The 27,271-nt window shown below is 45.8% G+C and overlaps 3 long non-coding RNA genes across 3 annotated transcripts; all 3 read right to left on the bottom strand.

The window, feature by feature from the left end:
* Positions 1-1,672: 1,672 nt before the first annotated feature.
* LOC132332821 (uncharacterized) lies at positions 1,673-17,033 on the bottom strand. The gene is made up of 3 exons (XR_009487990.1): positions 16,859-17,033; positions 8,116-8,338; positions 1,673-6,820 (listed from the first exon to the last, which is right to left on the bottom strand). It is a non-coding gene; the product is annotated as an uncharacterized LOC132332821 (long non-coding RNA).
* On the bottom strand, positions 14,519-16,852 carry LOC132332822 (uncharacterized). The gene is made up of 3 exons (XR_009487991.1): positions 16,665-16,852; positions 16,004-16,127; positions 14,519-15,608 (listed from the first exon to the last, which is right to left on the bottom strand). It is a non-coding gene; the product is annotated as an uncharacterized LOC132332822 (long non-coding RNA).
* Positions 17,034-20,270: 3,237 nt separating the features above from the next.
* Positions 20,271-26,994, bottom strand: LOC132332964 (uncharacterized). Its single transcript, XR_009488024.1, has 3 exons — positions 26,870-26,994; positions 25,933-26,014; positions 20,271-20,903 (listed from the first exon to the last, which is right to left on the bottom strand). It is a non-coding gene; the product is annotated as an uncharacterized LOC132332964 (long non-coding RNA).
* Between the last annotated feature and the right edge of the window lie 277 nt (positions 26,995-27,271).

The raw sequence follows: 27,271 nt of genomic DNA, 5'->3' as shown, positions 1-27,271 counted from the left end.
TAAGGATAGGAAAGATGCTCTTCCACTTGAAAGTATACTCTTCAGCTCTCCTCACTTCCTTCACAATATATCAAGAGTCAAGGGCTCTAAAAAGGTGGACTAATATCTAGATCTAATTCTATTCCAGTATCTTCAAGCCTTTCAGAAGCTGATGGCCTTAGTGATACCAAACAGCCTCCAGCAGAAGCTGTATCCATTAATTTTTCTAAAGTGAAGCTTGCCCTTGGAATAAAAACCCATTGAAGACAATGAGATGCTTGGGGCTAGGATTAGATCCTTGCATGGAAAATGCTGAACAGCCAAAACCCCCTGAGATTACTGAAGGTCAGGATTTGCCCCTCAGTTTCCAGATCTCTGGTGGCAGTGAATCCCATGCATGCATCCCTCAAAATTTCCATGTAACATTTTGGGAACCAGAAAAGAAAACAGATATTCTATTTCCACTGACTTTGTTAGGAACAGCTCTGTCACACACAAAACCACCAGCAATCTGCAACTGGGAGTTTTCCAAATGGTCTTTGAGTAATCAGATTTTGAGGTTGATGACCCCAAAATCCTACTGAAAAACCACCTCTGTATTACCTGTAGAAAAAAAAATAGAGTGTTTTTTTCTTTCTCCCAATAATCTGAGAAAATAAACTCCAATTGCAAACGAGTTAATTCTTTTAGAGGACTTCCAGGAGCTGTGTCTAAGGTAGTTTTTTTGGTGCTGAGCTGTACCTAAAACCTCTGAGTCCAGCCCACCCTGCTGGTAGGGGCAACCTGATCACAGACATGAAATCCTGCTCCTCGTGGACCATTTAAAAACCCATCAGGGTGCAAATCTGAGGATGAAAGTCGGAAGCCTGGTGTAGAAAGTAAGTTCTGGAGCCTAAAGAAAGAAAAGAGCAAGCTCAGAGGAGGTTAAGAGTCAAGGGAAGGAGACTCGAAACCCAAAACCTTCCCCAAAAAAGCAAAGGGATTTGTGCAACCCAAGGGACTAAAAGTACATTTTGGCCCATGCTCTGGTTTTCCTCAGCACGTGCCCAGCCACAAGAGCCCATGTGGTTCTTCTGTTTTCCCAAGTCTTTTGAAATATAGATGCAAGAGTCTCGAATCCCTGCGCTTCCCTGCATTCCTGAAGGAATTGGCCCACCAAGTCGTTGTAATTCAGGATACCACCATACACCCACATGTAAGATTCCTTCACAACTATGCACATTTTCAGGCTCAGATATTTCAGAATTGTTTTCACTGTGCCTGAGCTGTAATTGGCTCAGCTTCCCAAGAGTTGGATCATCTAACTGGAGTGATTTTTGACTCCGAGCCCAGGCACCATATCAAAACATTTATCAATTAATCATAAAAAGTAACTAACATTGTTGTCCACCCAAGAAAAACTGTCACTTACAGACTCATGTATGTTATTCCTTATGAAAGAGCTGCTATATTGAGGTTGATTTCCTGCACAGACCAGGTGGAAAATCTGCTAAAGGCAGAGGTCAAATTTAGTTTAATTTTATACCCTTTGTTAAGAATGTTCTCCCTCTCTCTCTCTCTCTCTCAAAATAAAAAAAAAAAAAAAAAAAAAAAGAAAAAAACCCACCCTTGTGTTCCTTTCCAAGTATTCTAAAGTTAATTCATGTGGAAGAAAAAAAAAGATTAGGATAAAATTTCAAATATTAAATTCAAATGCAGGATTAATGAGTTTTATTTCAAAGCCCCAGAGGTTGTCTGGAATTTAGGACATTTTTTTAGTGGCAGACACGAGACACAGCCAGATGCAGTCGTGTTTTGGACCAGCTCAGCACAAATTTAGCACCTTGAAGGAGAAATTTTATGTCTGTTTTGTAAAGCAAACATTTCAGCTTTTCCAAAATCCCTTGTCCAAAAGATATTATTGTTGCACTGGATGAAAGAAAGGGATTTAAACTGAGGCTGACTGGTTGCTCCAGCACAGACAAATCGCCACCCCATCACCATCCCTGTAGGTGATGTAGGTCTCATGCCCCATGCAACAGATCCAAATAAGTCATATCTTTATTTTATAATTATGTGGAGCAAGCTAGATTTAAAAAAAAAAACAGTTAAAAAAAAGGAACAGAACCATTTCCTGAAGCCAAATTCAAGGCTGTCCTTGCGACACTCTGCAGGAAAGAGCTTTTTGCAGCTTGGTTTCTCCAAGAGCAGCAGGGAAGGGCTTGGCAGAGGCACAAACCCCATTCTTCTCACGCCCTCCAGCCAGCATGGCAAACCCAGGGCTCAGGGGCTGCTCCCCTTCACACCCTCTCCCCCAGGCAAAGCCTTGGAGGCCAAACCCCTCCCTTTCATTAAAAAACGTCGTTATCATCCCAAAAATTAACATCCTGACAGGGCTGCTCCCAAGAAGCCCCAAGCTTCATCAGTCGTGTGTCAGGTCACCACAATTTGTTCAGAAAAAGAGAGAAATTCCTGTTTCCAGAGCAGGGGTGGCTCGGGAAGGGTTGGTAACACCTGTGGAGCTCAGGCTGCAGATCCAGAGCAGGGGGCTGGACCACGGTGTCTCTTGGGCAGCCAGAAGTGCTAAACATTGTCCTGGCTGAAATCAAAGAATTCAATCCCCGTTGAGTTCAATGGAAGAGGAAGGTGGCCAACACTGGGTTTAATATTTTATGTATCAGCATTGAAATCCTGATGGGAAAGAACCAAAACCTTGCAGTGAACACCTTCAAACATTGGAATCTCGTCTTAGAAGATTCCAATAATAGCAAGAAGAAAACACTGGTGTTTCAGTTTCACATTCTGGCACTTGATCAAATGGACATTCCACAGCCTGTAAATAGACCCAAAAACCTGAAAAATCATTCCAATTAAATTCCTTCATTGCCTTAGGACTCTGACTCACCTGTGGACAATCAATGGAATTAACATCAACAAATAATTAGGACTTGGTGATAGGCAATCTTCAGATTAATTATTCCATTTAGAAAAACGCTCAAAAATTATTTTTTTTCTTATTTCTTTCTGAGATGAAAATCCTGCAAGAACGGGTTTTCTCCCCTCCAGTACAGAACAAAAACAGTCCATGGAAACAGCCTCATCTCACATTATTTCTGGGTTTGGGGTCCCATCACGATCAGGAAGTGTGAAAAGATAACAAAATATTATGCAAAGTAGCAAACATACCTTAAAAACTCCTAAAAGTTTTCCCTGAACTACAACTAAATTTTCTGGTCAACCCCAATTTGATCCCACCTGATTGTTCACAATCTCATCCCATCTCTAACTTCCTTTTCAACAGCAATGGAACTTTGGATTTAAAGCTCCATTTCCAATTGGATTTCTTGGCCAGGTGGGAGGAGGTGGATGTAAATGTCAGGAATTTCAGGTTCTAACTCTCTGGAGCTGTTCTGAGTGCAACGCTGAGCCACCACCAAAGGAAGGGAAAAGCTGTGCAGGGCAGTGGCAGCTGCTCTGACTGCAGCCACATTTCACTCACATGAGGCCAATGCCTCTTTTGGTCTTTCTCATCTCTGAGCTCAACCCCTGACATGGCTTTAAGCTGAAAAGTACCTTAAAAATCAAAAATTTCACCAAAATTTGCTGGAGACTCGGTGTTTAACAGACAAAGCCTTCCTATATATTATCAGTGGCACAAGTTTATGCTTCATTTTGGATATAACAAGAAATGTTTTATCCCTGGACACTGCTTTGCTCATGTTCAATCTTTATCAAAACCTCACAGTTTGACACTTATGTCCAAAAGTCCCCAAATCAGTTGCATCACTCTGACCCATTGTCCAAGGCCAGCTGAAGTGGAGGCTGAGCCAAGGGACACGTTATCCAAAGGAAAACAGCAATAGCTGAAACGTATCTGAGGCACCAACAGGATGTGAACCCTTCACAACATCTTCCTTTGCTGAAAACCAAGCAGCCCAGCACAATGAGAATGTTGGGCTGTGCTGCCACCTGCACCACCAGCACCCCCCAAGGCTGCAGAGGTTGGATGGTTTTCCATTCTTGGCCGGGCCTCTGGTGGGAAATATTCCCACAGCTGGATGTGAACAAAGAGTGAGGCACCCCAGTGAGTGGGCAGGAGGCTCGAGCCAAGCCCAGGCCTGGGTGGAAGCCTGTTCCATGACCAGTTGCTCCACACCTGGCTCGGAGCTTGGGGATGTCCCACGTGGAGCCCCGAGGTTTTTATGGGCACTCCATCTATCATTGCATCCAGGGGAAATAAAAAGAAAAAAAAAAAAGAACAGTGAAAAGAATAAAACCAAGATTTTTATGGGCCTAGGAGGAGCTAACCTGGAAGTACCACTGGACAAATAGAGCTGTTGAGCAGACAATAGCACTGGGGTATTGCCATGGCTTTGTTTACCCAAACGTGGCCGTCCTCGCTGTGAGGTCCCCACCCTGCAGCTCCCCAGGCTGGGGAGCTGGTGGAACACAAGCTGTGATTGCCACGCTGACAGCTTTATTGCCTCCCTGACCTTGCTATTTTTAAGGGAACAGGTTATCTCTGTGATGTAATCAGGTCTTCCTCGTGCTGTGAGGTCATTCCCACTGCAGGGAGCTGGAGCCTTTGGTCCTCACTCGCCTTTGGAATGCCAAGTCAGCTGTTCCAGGTGTCCAGGAGCTTATGGCACTGGTTGGACTGAGAGCTACTGAGACTGATTCTCTCCTCCCAAATCACTCAGAAAATATAGCTTTGGTCCCCTTCTTCAAACCTAGTTTATGCAAATTGATAAAGTGAATTTGAATATCCAAATTTTGGGACTTGAAGCTTAAAAGAGCATCAGTGAGATTAACTAAATGTGTGTTTGTGATAGGAGTGGGAAAGTGCAAGTGCAAGTTACAGTTCACAAGTGATTCTCTGGAATGAGTGCAATACGTAAATAAATGATAAAAAATGCTGTTGCACTTCCATTTTGAAGGTTCTCATTGCAAAACAAGTGGACAGAATGGCCAGACCTTCATTTAGGGAAAATAAAATTTCCCAGTGGGCTGAGTTCTACAGAGTTATTAAAGGCTTTATGTCAAAATTATCTTTCTGGAGAAGACACAGCCATGATTTCAGCAAATGCTAAAAGCTTGGGTCAAATTAGAAAAGCATTTACTGATTTAGTAACTACTTATCCAACATTATCTGTATGTAAGCTATTTACTCAGAATGATATGACTTAAAAGCTCTGTCTTATTCTAAAATTCCTGTCTCCTGTCCTCATTCCATAAGACACCCACAGCAAAGGTTAGATGAGCTCTCTTAGGAAGTATTTTTCCAGCTCCCATGGGAATAAAACACCTTTCCCAGTCTCAGCTGGAATGAGGAAATGAAAAATAAAAATTAAAAATCAAATCCTATTTGAGCTAATGCAGTCCAAACACAGCCAAAGGTATCCAAGGTGCTCCAAAGAATTTCCCCAGTCCCTACTCTTGTTGATCCCAGTGTCAAGTTGGTTGTGGAATCCAACCACAAAACTGTCTGGAAGGTTCCCTTGGCTTCTCTCAGCCTGCAGGCAAAGAGATGAGGGGTGCATTAAAGGAGATGGTGGCTCTGTCCTCCTCAGTTCCTAGGGAATGGGAAAATGGGCTTATGGGCCATTAAATCCCTCCACTCCTTCAGAGGTGCTGGAATGGGCACGTCTGAGAGCTCCAGGGAGTAGCCAGTGGGTGTAACCTGCACAGGGACACAGTTCCCATAACGTCACAGCAAGAAGAGGTGAGCTGGAGCAAAAACGAGTCCACTTTCTCACCAAACACCCTCCTCTTTTTCCGAGTCCAGATAAGCAAATTAAAAATGATGTCATGGCTCCCCCAGGACACTGCAACACGCTGCCATTTGTCCAGCCAGAGTACAACTCCTATTAGTGTGATATAACACAGTAGTTGGGAACTCAATAGGAAAAACAGAGCTGGAATTTAATAAAAAAACCTCTACAGCTTTTAACTCATTGCCCTTAACATTCGGAGCTACTGTGAGAGCCTCAACATGAACACTCTGAAGAGCAAAGAATTAAAGTAAATGCAATCAGCAGATTACTAAATACCAATGGGAAATTTAGAGCTATAGAGCAAAATCCCAGAGCATTAAAGGATTTACGTCTTGGCATTGATGAGAAGCAAATCTTTGGATTTCCATTTCTTCCTTAATTAGCAACTGAGGTTTATTTTAGTCTAAACTAAGTCACAAAAGATAACACACCCTAAAAGAAAATAGATAGACGTGCAATGAGCTTCATAAAACGTCTTGTTAAAAATTAGAAGAAAAAATAACAGATTCAAATGGAAAATCAATTTCCAGGACTTCCATTTCCTTTTGTTTTCTTGTCTTCCCACCCATGCTCAGCTGTTTTCTAATAACACTCAGCTCTTTGCTAGCAAGGTTACCAAGGGTGGTAACAAAGACAGCATTGGAAACCCAAGAGGGAGGCTCCCTTTTAGAAGGGACATTCTGGGAGTGTTCTTGCTCCTTCACAGCTTGGGCTTTGAAGGTTTGCTGTCTCCCTGCCCAGTTCCCACTGGGAGAAGGATCTAAAAAGGATGAGCCGTGTTCTGTGAAGAGCAGCTGTGTGAAGCTGAGTGGTTTTTATGGATTCTCTGGGACTGGGGAGAGACAAGGCTCTTCTGCTCAACCAGGAGGTCCCTGGCTGGTTCTCCTCTGATCCCACCTACCATTTGCACCACTGGTGATGTGCTCCCAGCAGCTGCCTTGGCAGGGTTTGCTGGAGCATTCCTGGTTTGCTGGAGCGTTCCCAGCTGCCAAGATGCACCAGGGATTTGATGTCTGGTCTCCTGACCTGGGATGCAGACTCCCACGGCACCATTTCCAGCACAGCTCCTGCCATGGCTCCAGGAAAAGCTGTAAAATAAAAGCAGCTGATCCAGAACAGGAGAAAAGTGAAAGTCTGGGAGTTAAATCTGAAGAAATTTGTAATAATGGGGCCAGTCCCAAATAAACCTCGTGATTCAGTGAGAAGGAAGCTGAGGTCCTGCTGTTAGTCAGTCCCTACTTTTCTCCCTTCACCAGAGAGCCCAGGAATTCATTTTGTCTGCATAAAAATTAACTGTGGAGGGATCTGAGTGTGATCCAGATCCATAGATCCATCCCTCCATGGCATCACAGTCCAGGATTCCAATCAAATCCAGCTCCAGCATCACACAGATCATCTAGGCCTGTGAATCATCTAAGGAGAAAAACTCCATCAAGTAAATCAAGCCTAGAAGTTGCCAAGTTGGTATCCAGCACTCAAAAATCATTGGATGGTGCAAGAATTATTTATTTTAAAAATCCAACTTTGAATTATTTTTATTTATCTTGTAGTTAGCAGTCCATCGGGTTGAAAACTGGATGCTTGTTGGACATTGACAAAGTTTTAGTTGTGTGCTAAAATAATTATTTGTGCATGTGAAAATGCATTGATTTTAGTCATAAAATTGCAGGAGCCGAGCCCTTAAAATAAATTATCAAATAAAAACTGAAGTTTTCATTCATAAGAAATAAAAAAGAAAAAAAAAATCCAAAACCACGGCCACAACCCAAGTAAGCAAAACCCCACAACCCTTTTAATGAATTACTTAACGAGCAGTGATACTTCAATCTGTGGTCACTCATCACACCCTGATTCTCAAGGTGAATCCTGAACGAGCACAATTTGGAGGCACTGATGGATATCTGCCCATCCCAGCCTTTATCTCAGAGCCTGAGCAGGGGCTTCAATGCATTTTGGGTTTGTGACACCTCTGCTATCGCCAGGAGGGACGGTGACAGCGGGAATGTGATGGACGAGCGCCGTGGCAGAGCCAGGAGCTGGGGCTGCGAGGGTGCCCTGCCTTAGCTCAGCGAGAAGAGACAAAGCAGCTCCCCTCCTTGTTTCTTTAATTTGTTAAAATAACAGCTCCATATTCCCAGGGGCAAATGTCAGGAATAATTGCATGCAAATTGCACTGGAGTCACGCTGAGGCACCCAGTGCCACCCAAGGGCTCCTGAAGGGTTAAAATCGAGGAGTTCAGCTAATTTACAACTGGAGACCTTTATCATCTCCCGGTGACTTTGAGGGCTCACATTTCGCACTTAATTACTCGTTCAGCAATCAGGCCCGCAGAGATAGATGTGTTCTGTGTTTAGCCCTCGCAGCTGTGAATTGTTTATTTACTTATCGTCAGGCCGGGAATGGCTGCAATTTAAAGGTTCAGATCTCCGCTACCCTGAGCGGGGAAGGTCTTCCTTTAAACACTTCCATATTCCGCGCTGGAATTCCGCTGGAGATGCCCATCTTCTCCTCCCGTTCCGGGTAACCAGCAGGTGTTCCTGGTTAGTGGCCCTGGGGTTGTTCACGCCGAACAGCCGCTGCCAAGTTCACAATCGGGACGAGGAATCTGCGGAGATAAATCGGGGAAGGTGAAAAGCGGGCCAGGGAGATGAGGAGAGATGAATTCCAGCGCCCCGGCTTCCGTGGGACGGCTCGATCCCTATCTGGGACGGCTTCAAACGGTGGCTGCCAGCAATTCCTGGGCCAAACGGTGTGATTACAATTTCAGCTGCCAAATGGTGACCAGATGGCTTTATCTTTCACACCAGGGGCCTAAGAAGTTGGTGAGGTGTGACCTCTCCACATACCAATCCACCTGCAGAGCACGCGAGGCCGCCAGTGCCGGAATTCCCGGCGTTCCCAACGTGTCCGTCCTCGTCTTTGGGAACTTTGGAGCCAAGCTGTGGAAAACCAACAGCACCAGTTTTCACAGGGTCACATCACTTTCCAGTGCAGCACCACCAGCAATGCTGTGGGACCACTTGGGGGGCTGCAGAAAATGGAAGGGAAAGGCCAAAACTTCAACTGTTTCCTCAAGAACCAAATCCCCTACCTCTGGGAGAAAAGGATTTTTCTCAATCTTTGCCCTTTTTCTGTCTTACTGTGAAAAACACAACTCAATCAGTAGTGCTGCTTGTATAAATGCACCAAAAGTCATGTTTTAATTAGGCTTCTGTTGCTCCCTCTAGGCCAGGACGTTTCTAGGAAGAAGGGTAGGGGACACAGCTAATAATTTTGTAGACAAAGTTGGGAGGGGATAGCGCTCTGTGGAATTTCCAGTTAGTCCAAATAGAGGCTTCCTTGTTTTTTCCTGTAGTTTATTTTATTCAGAGACCACGGTGCCATTTGCCCCTCTCCCAGAGTCGTGTAACTTCAGGTCCTTCCCAACCCAAACTCTGTATTTCAGCCCACGAGGGTTACTGGTTACAAGGAAAGGGGGGATGATCCCTTTTATTCTCTTGGGGAACACACAGACTTCCCACCTACTCAGGAAAGAAAGAGTTGTGCCAGGGAAGAGAATCTCAGTTCCACAGTTGGCCACAAAAGGACGTTTCAGAAGGAAAATTGGTGAAATTCCCTGCCAAGAGGGAAAAGCCAAAATGGTCCGAGCATCCAGGCATTGCTGCTGTCCCTGTGATGTGCCTGGTGGAGGAGAGGATGGTGGTGGAAGCAGGCTGGACAGACCCCTAAAAAGCTCCAGTGTAGCTCCAGGAGAGGGGCTGTGGGCAAAGCCCAGCCCGAATTCCCAGCACCAGCAGCTCTGGAGGTCAGGGCCTTGCTGGGGAATGTCCCATGACCCGTTCCACTGCCACAGGCAGCTCCCTCCAGCCTCCAGGAAAGCACGGGCTGTTCCCACACAGAAAGCACCGAGCTTTGCAGCAGGCCTCAGATTAGAGCAGTATTAAAAGTAAGGACTTTGGGGTCGGTATTAACCCCAGAGAATTCTGCCTGTGGGCAGGTGGAGAGGCTGACAGACATCAACAGCAGCAGCAGAGTTTCTGCCTCCAGGCTCTTGCAGCAGCCAACTGCTTTTGATTTAAAGAAAAGGCTTTCCTGTCCTGTGCTCTTATGAGAAACACACTTTTCTCCCAGTCCCAAGGTTATTTCTATCCACAGATGAGGAGAAGGGGATGCAAGCTGACAGGGAACATGGCAAGGAAGTCTAAAGCACAGAGGTGCTGCTTCCTAATATTTTTTAGTATTATCATCACCACTGCTGTGGGAACAAATTACCAATCTCTGCAAGTGATCATTAAAGTGCTATAATAATAATGTGTAAAAAAAAAAAAAAAGATAAGAACTTTCTAGTCTTGAAGAATTATGAGAGATATTATTAGACATGCACAAAGAAACAAAAATGCAGATAATTCCAGGGTGATTTGGATATTTGGATTTTCTCAGAAACAGATCTACAATCATCTGTGTCACTTCAGTAAAGCCAAAGAAAGAAGAAAAGAGCCTCCATAGGCATAATTGAATTAGACAAAATCCTGGAATTTGATGAGAGATTAAGTTACCACTAATTCTCTTAAAAAAAAAAAAAAAAAAGAGAAGAAAAAAGGAGATGAAATTAAAATGTCAAAAGAGCAGTGAGCTGCTAAATTGAACCTTCAGTTTTGGGTGCGTTCACGGTTGTGTTGGCAGCGCATCCACGGAGGCACTGGAGTAAAAACACCAAAAATGAGAAGGAAAACACCCAAAATCCAACTTTGAAAAGGACTGAAATGAACAGCACAGAAATGGTTCAGGATTTACAAAAGCAAATTGCAAGGCAGAAACAAATACAAACAAAACCTGGACCAGTAACAGCCCCGTGTGTACAAATGTGCTGGGCTTGGGATGAATTCTGTGGCCTGGATCAATGAGAGGGGGGCCAAAGACATGGACCCAGGCTGGCCCTTACCCTCTGACACAGAAAATGGGAGCAATATTTGTTTCTTCCAGTTTTTTGCTATTTTTCTCCTCTGTTTTAATTTTTGCTTCTGCTGACGCTGAGCTGACAGCAGCGGCGCGGGGGTTCAGGGCTGCAGCCTCAGCTCAGGGGAGTGGGGATTTTCAGAGAGCCATGACAATTTAACTCAGATGAACCTTGCCCTGATTTAACAGACACAAAATGACAGAAAGGAACTTCTCGGGTTCCCAGGCCAGCAGAGGAATTATTGCAAGAAACCTGTGACAGAGAGATGAAAGGCAATGGGCACAAGGAGCTGTTTCGGAGGTGAGCGCAGAGGCAGAGGGGAGAGGATCCCTTGTGCTGGCTCCCCAGCCCTGCTGCTTCACTCTGCCTGTTCCCACTCTTTAAGGGAAGCAAAACAGCTTTCTGAGAGCCTGAGGGAACCCAAAGAACAAGGTGGGCAGGGAAGGATGTGCCAGGATTCTGCTTGGTACCAGAATAATTACACATCTGCCCCGGATATAGAGTACAGAGAGGGAGGCATGCTCCCACACTGATGTGACTCCTGAATTGTTTTTGTCCCAAATACACAAAACGCTGGCTATAGCAATCAACTAGGAATAATATCAGTCCCCAATGCCTTTTTTAACCCAGGAATTTGCAGCAGAGCACTGGAGAGATGCATTTCTGCCAGTGGTGATGATGCTTTTGCAGAGAAAATCCCATTTTCTGACTGTTGCTCATCACCCCCCCGACATTTCAAAGAGATTTTATCTGTCTGGCATGGAAGATTTCCCAAACTGTTTTTATTAGGAGGACTTTTGTATGCCAGCAATGAATATTACTCTATTACTGAAAGGAATCAAAAGCTAAAGTGCCTGCGTGTACAGTTAATCTATCCAAACAGAAAATGTTTCTTAAAAAATTACAGCACTATTTTTATAACAAACCTCAGCCAAACTCCAAACTGAATAAATGGAATGTGTTCTTTTAAAACCAATTTATTTTTTTAATCGTGGGCAAGAAGTCCTTTCCTTGCTTTCATTCATCAGGTAATGCTTCATCCCCCTATATTTGTGTGGAGAGATTTGTCTGTCAGGGGATTTTTGCTTTGGAGGCATCAGACTGAAACATTCCCAAGGCTGGAAGGTGGATGTGAGCCTGGGATGGCATCACAGCCAGCCTGTGGTTTCTATCTCTTTTTAACAAAACCGTGAACAAGGCAAAAAAATGCCTCAGAGGGGCCAGGAGTGATGAGGAAGAGCCACCCTAAAGCCCCGATCCACCTAAATCAAGCATCAGGTCAGAGCCGTAGGAATTTCTATAGGATTATCCCAGGGATCTATTCCTGCTGAAACGTTCTGAAGGCAAAAACACAGAGCCACCGTCTTTATGCTATTTAAAACTGGCCTGCACACTCATTACCACGAGGTAATTATCATTAGTGCAGCTTAAAGCAGAGTTCGGCCCTTCCTAGTTCATACTCCCTAATTTTTAGTAGGCTTTTTCTTTAGCTAGAAGCCCGTGCAGAGCTCTCCCTGCAGTTTTTCAGTATTTATTTAGACTTGCACGGCTGCCCAAGACCACAATTTGAATGTCCCAAGCCTCATCCCACGATCTCTTACTCCCCAAAATGCTGCGCATTTTTGATGCCGTCAGGGAGTGCAGTCGGACCAAACAATTCCCAAACAATTCGCAGCCTGCGAGGACCCTAAAATGTGGTTAAACATTCCTAGAGGAGGCGGTGATGAACAGGCAAGCAGGGTAACCTGACCCCCAGGGCTTTAACATCCCCTTTTTGTTTGTTTGTTTGTTTTTTTCTTCTGAGCTTTCCAGGAGTTTCAGCCGCGAGCAAACCTTAAAAAAAAATAAAAATAAAAAAAAAGCCACGAAAACGCTCTTATTCCTACAACCACGTTGGTCATTCGTGGACGTGGTTTTTAAAAGAATTTTTCTAATCCTAGAAAAGAAATTAATTTGAATTTCTCCCCTCTGGTTTTCGTGGGTGAAAGAGAAACTCTGTGCCGCTGCCGAGGGTTTGAGCGCTGCTTTTTCTGCTGCCCTGCTAAAGGTCAAAAGCAGGTAATGGATGTCGAAATTTCCACACACTGGGGCAAGCTCGGAGCTTGTTGACTTTAATATCAGTTTTCTTCCACGGCGGGAAAAAAAAAAAAAAAAAAAAAAAATCATTCCAGCTCCTCATTGATTTTTCATGGAAATTCACCGATTTCTCCTTGTTTAAGATCTGCTCTCTGATTTCTCCTGGATTCTCGTATTGCTCTGTCCCCAGATAAAGCCCGGCTTTGTTTCAGCTCGGGATGGTGACATCGCTGTTAGTGCACAGGGAAAAACCCCGGCGCGGTGGAGGTTGGTGCTGCTACCCCCGAAAAAAACAAAAAAAGCCTTGGGGAAAGCCCTGGAGAAAAACGAGAAAGAGAGGAAGAAAAAGTGGGAGAAAGCTGGGAATGGGAACGTGCCCGTGCCTTCGTGCAGAGGGGGATGACGAGCTCAGAATTCAGCCGAGCTCAATCTGAAATGTGAATTTTGGGAGCCCCAGCTCGCCCCGGCGGGGTTGGGTTGGGTTCAGCCTCAGCTCTTCTGCTCTCAGCTGCAAACGAGAGGCAAGGGCGGGAAAATGGTTTGGATTTCTCCAACTTTCCATCAAAAATGGATGGAATGAGCCATGGAAATTGATGGGTTTGTGTGTGTGTGTGTCCCAGTTGTGCAAGGGGCAAAAATGACTTTAAAACCCCAAAATTTAAGCCATCGTTGTTGTTAATTGCTGCAGAACTGGGTTGGGATGTTCTCAACGGGCTCCCAAGAGCTGAATCACTTTTTTTTTTCAGATAAATCAACATAAATGTTGGTATTCACTGACCCTCTTGAGCTCTTGTGGATATTACAGGGACAATATTTAAAACTTACATTTAAAAGACATAAACAACTCATTTTGTTATTGCTGGAGTCTAGAAAGCTAAGCTATTAAAATGATACATTTTTACTAATTATCTTGGAGTCACACTTTGAAACAAAACTATGTGCCCTCTGCATTAAAAAAAAAAAAAAATTGAAAAAAGATTTGAAAACATCAGTTTTCAAAATAAACAGAATATTCCCTCCCATGGGAGTGGAGGAAGGATCATTAAAAGAAGTTCAACACATCAGGCTTTGAACATTTTCTCTGAAAATTAAAAGAAAGGCACAGTAAGGAATGCAAAAATGGGTGAAAATTGAACTGTAAGAAAATTTTCTTGACTAAAATAATTTTTTAATAGATAAAACAAAATAATTGTTTTAACATATATTTTGCCATTAGCACATGTCTATATTTAATTACATATAAATCTTCAGGTAGCATTTCTGGTACAGTTTGTCAGTCATAATTCTGATAAATAATACTGCTCTTATTATTAAATAATAATAATAAGGAGGTTTTAAATAATCAGGATGTTTTAAAGCCATTCAAACACAGTGGCTTGAAATCAAAATCCAGATTTAATTCTTTAGAATGTTTTCCCCAAATGAGGATAAATGTGGAGTCTGCCCTTTAAATTAAACGACAGCGAGAAGTCAGGGGGGAAAAAAAACCAAAACAAACCAAACAATAGCAAACAGTTTGAGATTGATTCTGCTCCTTGTAAATAAGGGGCTGGCTCTAATTTAGTTAATGAGATTTCACCAGTGTAAATTGAATTAGCTTCATTATCCTATGATTAAAACGATCTCTATCATTGCAAAAAAAAAAAAAAAAAAACAGTTGAAGGGCTTTTTTTTTTTTTCTAATTTAACAAAAACTGCTGGAATGAGATGTAAAAGCAGAACTCCCACAAAGCTGCAGTGAGCAGAAAAATATTTTTCCTAATTGATTAATATCCACTTTTATTTTTTAAGAAATTTTTATTATTTTTACTATTTGAAACTGCATCCGTTATCCCTCAGAACAGAATTACTTCGTGTTGTACACACTAAAAAAAGGGGTTTTTTTCTTATTTTCATCTTTTCTTTGCTCAGCAGACAACACCCCCACGAGATGTGTGTAAAATCCCTTTGCCGGTGAGTGCAGCAAGGCGCGGCTGAATTCTCAGGTGTTTGAACCTCTAGGAAACAGGAAAGGGCTGTGTATAATCTGCTCTACATTATACATTATTATACATCCATGATCTATATCTGCTCTACATTATACGTTATTATACATCCATGATCTATATCTGCTCTACATTATACGTTATTATACATCCATGATCTATATCTGCTCTACATTATACGTTATTATACATCCATGATCTATATCTGCTCTACATTATATGTTATTATACATCCATGATCTATATCTGCTCTACATTATACATTATTATACATCCATGATCTATATCTGCTCTACATTATTCTAAATTGTCTATTCATTACGTTGTTATGGTTTTTCAGTTTTGTACAACAACCAATTATTTTGATAACGCCTTTAATTGTCCGCGAGGGGACGGGGGAGGGTCTCTCTTCCCCGATAAAACCATTACACCGCCCGTTGATAAAGCAAATTCCGCCGCGAGTATCCAACAAGTGCTGAAAAGATAAATACGCTCCCAAAGGCGAGGCAGGGGCAGCTCTGGCTGTCCCAGCACCAAACTTCCAATGCCACCTAATGGAGAGCCCGCACCTCGCAGCGGTCCCGGCCGGGCTTTTCCAGCCTCCTCGGAGCCGCTCCTGCCGTGCCGGAATAACAAAACCCCGCCGCAAATGTTCGGGATGCCTCGCGGTCCCCGAAGGGGGAGTTTGGGGGTTGTTTGGGTGCACGGCTGGGATTTGTGATCCCCGCGGGGAGATTTTCCTAGCAGGAGGAAAGCGCTGGTGCGGAGGGATGTGAAAACAACCCGGGATGCGCAAATCGCCCTCCCCGAGGCGTGGTCGGGGCGCTTGAGCATCTTCCCCGCGGCTCGGCTCGCACCTGGGGACACCGAGAGAGGGGACAGACTGGGGAGAAATCTGTCCGTGCCTCCAGCTGCCCGTATCTGATTTCTGCAGCGCATCCAAACCTCCCTCGGTGCGGGCACATCCCCGGGAATGCTCGCACATCCCTGGTCAGAGCTGCAGACACGCAGCTTACCCCTGCGCTCCTAGAAATACAGAGCCCAGGCAGTTTAGGATCAGCTTTAGGACTGACTGCCTAAGCAGGCCCTAACTGGGAGATGGTTTGAGATTTCCCATCGAAGGTGGTTGGAGATTTCCCTGTGAAACCCCCGGAATCAGGCAAGCAGTTGTGATTTTGCCGTGCCCTGTGCCCCTTGCAGCAGAACAAAGCCCCATTCTCTGTGACCCGAATATATTTTCTTTACACCGTACCCAGCATTTCCTTCTGCTTGATTTCTGCAGGGCTGGGTCCAAAGCTCCGGCTGATTTCGGGGGGGTTTGGGGCTGGGCCCTGCACTTCTGCAGCTCCAGACGTGCTGCAGCCAGAGCTGAATCTCTGCCGATTCAAATGATAAATATCGGCCAAAGCAAAAATAGTTTAGAAAAGGGGCTGGGAGGACGGGAAAGACAATAATTTTCCATAAAACTTGCTCTGCTTATGCCAAGCTTTGCACCCCGTCACCACCGATTTTAAGCAGATTCTGGTATGGCAAGATTAGGGATAAAAATCAACTATGAGAAAGATACAGATTTAAGATTTACAGGTTTTTAACTGCATGGTTCTTGTAGAGTTTTTATACTTTAAGCAGTGAGATTAAAGAGAGTAGAGCTGGGAATAAAATGCAAAGGGCGTTTTGCTACTTTAAAAAAAAAATTAAATAATAGTAAACCAAGTTCAGACAAACCCCACAACAGAAAACCCGAAGCAAATAAAGGCGAGTGGGACAGATTTCCGTGTTTACTTTTCTTTCTGCAGTTGGATCCCTTGTCGTAGCCACAAGAACTGCAAGCATAGGGCACGGAAAGGGAAATAAAAGACAGGAAAAAGAAAGAATAAAAAAAAATAAAGCAATTTAAGGAGAAGGGAGCAAACCCAAGAGCTCGGAGCAGCAGCTCCGCAGAGCCGCTTCCCTGCTCTGGCTCCGTCCCTGGACCAGCGGAGCTCAGCGGGGCAGGAGCTGCGAGAGGAGAAGGGGACGCTGCAAACCCCGGGCTCGCAGGGGAGGAAGAGGAAGAGGAGGAGGGTTTCGGGACGGGGAGAGGGAAGAGAAAAAGTCCAGTACATACAGCTCGATGCGTCCACCAGCCCCCAGCCTCCGCTTCTCTCTCTCTCTCTCCCTCTTAAGTCAAAAAGGAAATGCGGTTCTTTTTTTTTCGGGATTTTTTTTTTTTTTCAGAATCAGAAAACGAACCGTCAGGAAGTTGGCAAAACCTCTGACTAAACAATCAATGGAGGAAATGCAACAAATTCGCTTTGGCGGCGGGGGAGCGAGGGCGGGCGCGCAGGGAGCGCGGGCAGGACGGAGCCGCGCAGGCAGCGCGGGGAGCTGCGCACCGCTCCCAGGGCTCCCGCCCGCAATTCCCTCACATTCCTCAATTTTTTTACCCCACGGGCACCCAGGTAGGCGAGGCAGGGATGGGCTCTTGTGTCCCCCACCTCCGGCAGAAATTCGCGCATCTGTCCGCAAAAGCGGCCCCCTGTGCGGGACCCACATCGATTTCCCAGGAGTTATCCTCCCTTCCCACGGGCTGGGATAAGCAGGATGGAGAAATGAGCCAGTTCCGTGTTGGTGTTTCTGCTACAAGTGCAGTTTCTACAAGGACGAGGGTAGCAGGGAGAGGTTTGAGAGGAGTTTGTTTTATATATTTTTTTTTTTTTTCCTAATTTTTCTACCATTCACCCGTTTCTCCCTCAGCCCGGAATTTCAGTCTCTGCCTGCCGGTACGGAGCGAGGCGCTCACATCCCCCTCCGTGTCTTCCTTAGGTAAAACAAACAAACAAACAAACAAACAAACAAACAAACAAACAGGTGGATCCTTGGAAGTTCCCCGAGCTGCGCAGAGCGGAGCTGCCCCGTCCTGCCCTGCGCTCCGCGGGCAGGAGGGGCTGAGTGGCTCCTTTAGGCTCCCGATCGGGTGAGAATCACCCCCTAAACCCTCTCAAGGGATTTTCTCCCAGGCAGGGGCTCCCCCAGGTGCTGCTGAAGGCGGCCGGTGACCTCCCATCTCCCGCGGGTGCGGGGCTGGGAGCGGGGGGGCGCGGAGCCGCCCTCTCCCAAAAATGCGGGACGCGCTCCGGGGTCACCACTAAAAGCACCGCAAGTCCATATTTTTTAATAAAGAGCGTTCTCGGGCGAGCTGGCCGCCTTCCACCCGCCCCACGGATGAGCTGGCTCTGTAAACACTGAGGAAAAGATTAACACTGCTGTTCTAACCTCATAGCGAGAGCCCTGCCTTGCGAGAGCTCTCGCTGCTGCTGATGTGTGAGCTCCAAAAGAGCAAATCGGGTTTAGGGGTGACAACAGCCCCCAGCGCTGTCCCTCTCCATCGCCAGCCCTGCCCTGCCCGGCGCTCTGAGTCTCCCCCCAGTTCCTCTCCATCATCATCTCTCCCCTCCCTGGATGTCACCGATGCTTTGGGTGTTCCTTCTCTCCCCCTCCATCCCCATCTCTCCCTGCCCAGGGCTCTGGGAGTCCCCTCACTCCTTCTTCACCCCCACCTCTCCCTGTCCGAGGTTCTCGGGGTCCCCCCAGTCCCTCTCCATCCCCATCTCTCCCTGTCTGGGGCTCTGGTGTCCCCCCAGTCCCTCTCCATCCCCATCTCTCCCTGTTTGGGGCTCTGGTGTCCCCCAGGCCCTCTCCATCCCCATCTCTCCCTGTTTGGGGCTCTGGTGTCCCCCAGTCCCTCTCCATCCCCATCTCTCCCTGTTTGGGGCTCTGGTGTCCCCCACTCCCTCTCCATCCCCATCTCTCCCATTCCTGGGCATTACACAGACTCCAGGTGTCCTCCCAGCGGAAGCAGCGGCTTCAAAAATCCCCCTAATTTTAAGTAATGTATTTTATTATTACTCTCACGATGATATCTTGAATTTGGCGGCCGAGAAGAGCTGGGAACCACTGTCAGAGCAAGCTGCCAGCGCGGTTTTCCAGCTGCCAGCGCCCCGGTGGCAGGAGAGCCGTTCCCACCTCCCGCACCCCGGCAGGGAGAACCTGTCCGAGCTGCGAGGGGAGGGCGGGTCGGCTTTTAGGGAACATTTGGAAATCGAAAAGGAGGAGGAAAACTGGCAACGGCAAGGGCATTCGCCCAGGAATTCCATAAACGCCCCAATCCCGGGGGAAGAGGAGCCCCGGGATGGCCGGGATGGGGATGGCGAGGGGGAGATGCTTGGATTTGTTCTTTTCCAAAATAGCACCGGGCTGGGGAGAGGGAATGAGGAGCGAATCAGGGAGGAAAGAGTGGGGACAGAACTGAGTGGTCCGGCCGGGGGAGAGCCCAGAGGATCCCGCGGAGCCGCCGCTCCGCCCTCCATCCCTCAGTGTCACCCGCCTGCGCCCCCAGCTCTGCCCAGAGAGGGCACGGAGCGGGAGAAAGGAGCTGAAATGCCAACAGTTGAGGGAAAAAGCCCCAGAAACAACCAAGAATTAAAAAAAAAAAAAAAAAATGAAAAAAATTAAAAAGGAGTGGGAAGAAGAAAAGGGAAATAGGTAAATAAACAAAAAAAAAAGGGGAAGGGAATATATTTGGGAAAGAAAAGGCAAGAAAATCAATGGGGAGGGGAGGGAGAGGAGAGGAGAGGAGAGGAGAGGAGAGGAGAGGAGAGGAGAGGAGAGGAGAGGAGAGGAGAGGAGAGGAGAGGAGAGGAGAGGAGAGGAGAGGAGAGGAGAGGAGAGGAGAGGAGAGGAGAGGAGAGGAGAGGAGAGGAGAGGAGAGGAGAGGAGAGGAGAGGAGAGGAGAGGAGAGGAGAGGAGAGGAGAGGAGAGGAGAGGAGAGGAGAGGAGAGGAGAGGAGAGGAGAGGAGAGGAGAGGAGAGAAGAGAAGAGAAGAGAAGAGAAGAGAAGAGAAGAGAAGAGAAGAGAAGAGAAGAGAAGAGAAGAGAAGAGAAGAGAAGAGAAGAGAAGAGAAGAGAAGAGAAGAGAAGAGAAGAGAAGAGAAGAGAAGAGAAGAGAAGAGAAGAGAAGAGAAGAGATATATTTTCAATTAAAAGAGTAAAAGAAAATAAGAATAAGTAAAGGAAAAAAAAAAAAGAATAAAAACCGGCTCAGCTTCCCCCACCCCACTCCCAACAAGACATTTACACAGTAAAATATTTCCTTGGACAAGGATTTTCCCCTGTAACGTTTTTGCCCCTGGATCCCTTCTGGTAAATGCCTGTAAAGCACGATAAGTTTGGGATTTTTGCCCTTTCCCAGTACCACTGGCGTGAGCTCGCCTGGGGATGCTGGTTGGGGTCTCTTTGCCCACAATCCCTGTGACAGCGACACCGGAGCAATTGAAAACGACATAAAATCGGAATAAAGCAGCAAATCGGAGTTAGAGCGCCCGGAAAAGTGTCAGACGAAACACGCTGGAGCCAGAATAGGCTTCACCTCTATGAGACGCTACAAATTGCTGCTATGGACACTTTGGAGACCTCTGAAATCCCTTCATTAGCTGCTTGATGCATTTGACATCCGAGCTCATTGTACCCCCGAGGCGTCCAAAAGCTTGGAAATCGAGTTTTATTAACCTAATAAAATGCACGCACGCAAAATTCGGGGCAAAACGCAAGAATCGAGAAAACCTAAATAAATCCTCTGACTAGGTGCTGGAGATTTCTCAAGGCTGTTTGAAATGGGGAGGAAACAAACTATTTACTTGTCAGAATGGGATTTTTTTTCAGACCATTAGTCCTGCAGCGGGATTTCTTTATAAAAGAAACCGAGCATTCATTTGCGCTTTAAACGGACAGGCTGCCTTCGTTTCCATCCTCGTGCTGGATTTCCCTCTTCCTTGATCCCCGCATTATGCAATAACTCAGTCATTTTTTAGGAACAAAGGGGAAATATAATGAGAAACATTCCAGCGGCAGCGCGGGTTTGCTGCCCGCTAGCAGAGCGCTTCGCGTGTAAAATAGATTTTATTTCCAGCCAAAACTAACGATCCCAACGTCCTACACGATGGGAAGGGACGCATTTACAATGTGGCCATTGTGCGCCGGCAGGAGGAGATTTTTCTGTGCCTCAAGCATCACCTGGAGGAGGTGCCGGCGCCGCTGCCCACCCTGGGCAGGCAGCATCCCTCCTCCGGCAGCGGCAGGGACGCGGCTGCACAGGCTTTCCCCTCCTTTTCTTCTCTGCAAAAGAACAAAAAGAACAAAAAAATAATAATAAAAATCACCTTCGTGACGGCTTTGAGCCAGCAATCCAAACAAAGTCCCAAACGCGGCTGAAATTCAGCTGAAGCCGCGCGGGGTTTTTAATGCCCGGGGCAAACTTTGCTCGCTTCGAGCAGCGTCTGGCGTGAGCAAAACACCTTTTTTATTTCCTAGCAGGTCCCTGTAAATCGCTTTTTTTAACCAAAAATTCCTGTTCGGGGCCGTTTGGGGCACGACTGTAAAATCGGGCTACCTGGCCAGATAAGCGGGGCTGTTGTCACCGAGGCACGAGTGCCACCAAGGCGGGGCATTAGCAGCTGGTAAAGAAGCGTGCAGGCTGTAAAGTGAAGTTGTATCCTTTAGATAAGGGCTTATCTACACAGCCACTAAACCCACACGCACCTCCTCGGCGTGTGGAAAGGCTGGCGGTGTCAACTCCCAGAGGGAAATATTTATTTAGTCCCTGTTGGAACGGGAGGATTTGATCCCGACTTGGTGTGCCAGGAGAAAGCCTTTCCTTGTTTTTGTTTGGTGGGTTGTAATTCTGTGGATTAAAATCCTTGAAATCTTGCTGTTTGCCTACAAAACAAAAAGAAGGTCATCTGGGTGGAGTGACTGAGGTCTTCACACACATTTTTTAAACACCTGGGTGTCTTTTCTGTCATTTCTTTTTAGTGAAGTTTATCTTTTCATCATGTACACAGGCTGTCCATAAAAGCAAGTTTATGTATATATAAAAAAAAAAGTGGAAATTAAGAGGTAATCCTGCCAACAGTCACTGGGGCTGGAGCATGCTGAGTCAGGGCTGTGTGGTCCAGCTAAATTCAAAATAAAGTCAGTCCCCCTTGGATCTGAGTGTCAGGCCCTGGAGATGGTCACAGAAAGCTGGGAGAGCCCCTCAGAACTGGCACTGCTTGTCTAACCCATGGATAATTGCATGGATTAAGTGGAATGGACAAGATTTAAATCCTGATCCTGGATCCTCAGTTTTTCTCCTTAGCAGAGTTTTATCAACCTAAGGATGCTCAAGTGGACTGCAGGGGAGTAGGGAGCACAAACACCAGATTTTAATAAAAGTAATAACAGCAGAAAGAAACAAATCCAGGAAGTAACTACAAAGATATTCTGCTAGTTTACCTAATTATTTTTTTAATTTTGAAGTCTAATATGAGAACCAGCAACATTTGTTCTCATTTTTATAGGTGAGGCACTGGGGAAGAACAAGAAAAGAGAATTATTCAAGGTGCAACTTTGGTGGCAGAGTGCAGGATTAAAGCACAGCTTTATTCACACCCAGCCTGCTGTGTTTAGACCATAGCCAGGCTGACTTGCAGGTAAATCTCAGGTTCTTGCTGAAATCAGTGGAAATTTTAGCCCTGCTTTCAAAGGGAAGGCTGAGCAGCCTGGTAAAGGATCCCTTGGTATTGATCCTTTCTGAACAGCTCTCTGTGCTTTGTTTCATTTAACACAAGCAAAGCTCCCAGCCCCAGCTGGGGCCTGGCCTTTGGAGTGGGGGGCTGCAGAAAAATGGGACCTTTGGTGTGCTTTGGTGCAGGAGGAAGGAAAATAATCAGTCTCCCAAGCTGCATTTTCAAACAGGCACTGCAGCAACCCGAGCCTCTTCTCTCCTTTCAAACTGCACATTTATAGAAGGGTGCACTTTTGGATCTGTCCATAAAACAGGACAATTCTGCTGGCAGCAGCAGAGTGAATTATTCCTGTGAAGGCCAAGCCTTAACTTTCCATGCCATGGCACAGACAGAATTCAGGAGCAGGGATCCTACAAGCCTAAACTGAGCCCCAGTGTGAGGAGCCACATCACAGGTGGGTTTTTCTCAGTAGCTGTCAGCTCTGAGGATAAAGCTGTGGATATCACCTCCCTATCCCCACGCTGAAACCAAAACCCAGAGCCCCAGAAAACAGGGGGGGAAACTGCCACTGAATTAAGCAAGAAGTGACAATAAAAGATATTTTTCTTGATAAAAGAAAAATATTCCATTGGGGTTGATTCTGGCCAGTTGCTGTCGGGTGTTTGCAGCCTGCCCTGCTGCAGTCTCACTGGTTTGGGGCAGGAATCCCCTCAGCTCCCCCAGCAGAGCCGTGCCAGGCAGAACTGCAGCACCAGGGCATCCTGCTGCCTCAGGTGGCACTGAGATCTGGGGGCACCGAGTTCTGCAGGTGACATTTTTCAGGTCAAACCTTCCAAGGTGTCCCCTGGGAGCTCTGGGAAGGGAGGTGGCAAAGGAGATGGGCACAGCGTGGGGCTGCTCCCCCCGTGCCCACATTTGCCCCCGTGGGGTCCCATCTGTTATCTGCCTGTGTTTATTTAACACTTCCAGGGCTGTAAGCTGGGACATTGAGCAGTAAAATTGAATTCCTAGAGGATTTTCTTGCCCAAAATGGCACTCCTGGGACATTGATCAGTAAAACTGAATCCCAAGAGGGTTTTCTTGCCCAAAATGGCATTCCTGGGACATTGAGCAGTAAAATTGAATCCCAAGAGGGTTTTCTTGCCCAAAATGGCACTCCTGGGACATTGATCAGTAAAATTGAATGCCAGGAGGGTTTTCTTGCCCAAAATGGCATTCCTGGGACATTGAGCAGTAAAATTGAATCCCTAGAGGGCTTTCTTGCCCAAAATGGCACTCCTGGGACATTGATCAGTAAAATTGAATCCCAAGAGGATTTTCTTGCCCAAAATGGCACTCCTGGCACACTGATCAGTAAAATTGAATGTCAAGAGGGTTTTCTTGCCCAAAATGGCATTCCTGGGACATTGATCAGTAAAATTGAATCCCAAGAGGGTTTTCTTGCCCAAAATGGCACTCCTGGGACATTGATCAGTAAAATTGAATGCCAAGAGGGTTTTCTTGCCCAAAATGGCATTCCTGGCACACTGATCAGTAAAATCGAATCCCAAGAGGGTTTTCTTGCCCAAAATGGCACTCCCCAGGGCATTTCTGACAGCTCCCCTCTGTGCTCCCATAAAAGCCTTTCAGCCTCTCCCTTCCTGGTCCTCTCCTGCTTTTGGTCTTGGCAAAGGTGCCAAAGAGGAATGAATGGGCCAATAAGTGGTTTATTGCCACCCCAGTTTGGGATCCACATGCCCCCGAGGACCCCCTGCAGTGTTAGAGGGTGTCAGCCCCCAGCCTCCCACAGAAAGAACAATTTTGGATAATTCTGGGCTTTCCAAACAAAAAAGGGCAAAAAGAAAATTGAGGTAAGGCATCAATTTCGCTGCCACTCTGTATTTCAGGCTGACTTGTTGAGTGCAGCACAAGCCAGCTGGAATTCCAAAGGCTCCAGGTGATATATATCTATATCATCTATATCTATATCTATATCTATATCTATATCTATATCTATATCATCTATATCTATATCTATATCTATATATCTATATCTATATTTATATAAATATCTATATTTATGACTATAGCTATATCTATATAATATATATCTATATCTATATCTATATCTACATTATTTATATCTATATCTATATCTATATCTATATCTATCTACAGATATAGATATAATATATAAATATTATATTATATTATATTATATTATATTATATTATATTATATTATATTATATTATATTATATTATATTATATTATATTTATTATATAATATATAATATTATATTTAAAATATAGTTGTGTATCTATATATTATATAAACACATAATAAAGAAATAAAATATATTATATATAAGTAAAATTGTTTCTTTATTTGTTTATTTATTTATTTATTTATTTATTTATTTATTTATTTATTTTAGCCCATGAGCTGTAAGAAAAACGTCCAAAACTAAAACAAAACTGAAATTTAAAAGTCCAGAGAGCTCCCCAAGGGATGAGAGGGGAGAAGAAATGAGCCACGAGAAGGAGCAGTAATTCTGGTTCCCATCATCCTGGAATTAACTGAAGGGAGGAGCAGGTGACCCTTTTCTGACCATCATTAGGATAAACTTCCCGACTGATCCGCTCCTCTTCTCCTCTCTCAGGTGTTTTCTGACCTGGGGACGGGCTTGGAGCAGCATCCAGCCGGGAGCAGGGCGGATGCTCCACCTGCAGCCTGCTCCGAGCTGGACCCTCTAGTGGACTCCCGGGGCATTTTCCATTGGAAGAAAATCGGGAAAAGAGCTTTAAACGCAACTTCCATCTCTGCCAAGCACATTGCTGAGCAGCTCCGGGACACCTCCCCACGTTTATTTAAAAGAAATTTAAAAAACATGACATAAAACAGAAGCCTTCTGGAGCAAACACCTTTTTCTCTCGTGGGAAGAAAGCTGAATATTTTAAACCATATTTTTAATTTTCCAGGGCAGGGAGAATTCCAGCCTAAAGCAAAGGACTAAAGAAGAGTTAATATATTTTGATTATGTTTTATAACTGTATGGATCTTATTAAAAGTAATCTTCCTAAAATAATTCCCATGCTGAGCACTCGTTTTGGGGGGGGAATGTGAAATGAGAAAATAATCTTGTGAATAGGACCAGCTCCATTATTCAGGGGTATGAAATTTAAACAATCAATGAAAAAAAGATGAAAAAACATCTCCAGTTTGCTCCCTACCATCCTCACTCTGAATTTTAAGCCAGTCACAGTTACAAAACAAGTATATAAAGTTACGAGAGCTCTGCCCAGATTGAAAGCAAAGATAGTGACAGCACTTGCTTGGAAAAAGGAAATCCAACATTGAGGGAAATGTTTATATTATGCCTTAGAATTTCAAACAACTGTTTTTTTATCCTGAATAGCCGTGGATTTTTCTTTCTTTCCAACAGAGTAAATGACACATCTGAGAGGTGTGGGGAAGAGCAGCCAGAGCTGAGTGTTCAAGGATGTGCAGAGGGGAGAAGGAAAGAGGAAAAGAGTGATAATTTATATTCAAATTAAAAAAAACCCCATCAAACAACACCACAAACCAGGGTGATTACTTCTCTACCCATCCCAAAACAGAAAAAAAAAAAGAAAAAAAAAGGTTGTAAATGCCTTACCTTGTGGCTATATCCATGTAGCTCTGCTCCACAGCTGTTCCTAAGTGGTGACAGCTCAAGGAAAGGTCACTGTTGAATTACTCTGGGTCAGGAAGACCCAAGAAGACTCAAATCAGATTCAGACACTGATATAATTTTCCAGGCTCTTTGCAAGTCCCCAGATCAGCCTGTGACCACCCGTTGGGATGGGATATTTTTGGATCTATTTTCCCCCTTTTTTTTTTTTTGTCTTTTAATGTCAGGTTTTCACTCACCAAACAGCCCCATGTGATGATGGGCACACTGCCCATGGTGCCACCCACGGGGCTGCCACAACCCCCTGGCACCACAGCCAGGGCTCACCTCCACCTCCCAGCCCACCCCAGGCCCCAGATGTCACCTTTACTGGGCACCTGTGGGAGGTGTCCCACCAAGGGCCAGCATGGGACAATGGCCAACAGCTGGAAACCCAACTGTCCTCCTCCAGAGCTCTTTGGAGCCAGGGAGGGAGGAGGCAAGGCATGGAATCCCAGAGGCATTTGGGCTGGAAAAGACCTCTCAGGTCACTGAGTCCCACCATTCCTGCAGCACTGCCACGGCCACCTCTGACCCACGTCCCCACCTGTGACACCTCTACCACATTTAGGTCCCTCCACCACTGCCCTGGGCAGGCTGTTCCAATGCTCAATAACCCTTTCTGGGAGGAAATTCTCCTTATTCCCACCCTGAGCCTGCCCTGGCCCAGCCTGAGGCTGTTCCCTCTCCTCTTGTCCCTGTTCCCTGGGAGCAGGACCTGTCCCCTCCTGGCAGGAGCTGTGCAGAGCCACAAGGTCCCCCTGAGCCTCCTTTTCTCCAGGCTGAGCCCCTTCCCAGCTCCCTCAGCCCCTCCTGGTGCTCCAGCCCCTTCCCAGCTCCATTCCCTTTCAGAGGCAGCTTCTCCTCTTTCCCAGCTCCTCACCAAAGTTCTCAGCAGGATGCACCAAGCTTGGGAGCTGCAGGACAGCAGAAACCACCCCCTCATAACCCTGCTTTCACCTTCTGTCTGCACAGGTCTCCAGGCCAGAGCAGCTCTCCTTCTGCAGGCTTTTGGCATGAAACATTCCCACTCATTCCACGCTCTGTTTGTTTAGTTGTGGGAGGAGAAAACCATGCCCGTTATCAGAGGAGAGGGAACAGTGGCAGGAAATTAGGTCACAGAAGCTGCCCTGCTGTTTGGAGAAGGGGTTCTGCTCCCTTCTGTTCCATAAGACATTTCCACTGGAGAACAGAAGTATCCCAAGCAGCAGAGCTGCCTCCTTTGTTTCATCTCAGGCCCCCTTCCCAGCTCTCTGCCATGGATCCAATTACCCTGCCCTGGGAA

This window comes from Haemorhous mexicanus, chromosome 12 (assembly GCF_027477595.1).
Source record: "Haemorhous mexicanus isolate bHaeMex1 chromosome 12, bHaeMex1.pri, whole genome shotgun sequence".
NCBI classification, from domain to species: Eukaryota; Metazoa; Chordata; class Aves; order Passeriformes; family Fringillidae; genus Haemorhous; species Haemorhous mexicanus.
This window is presented reverse-complemented; position numbering and strand designations above follow the sequence as displayed.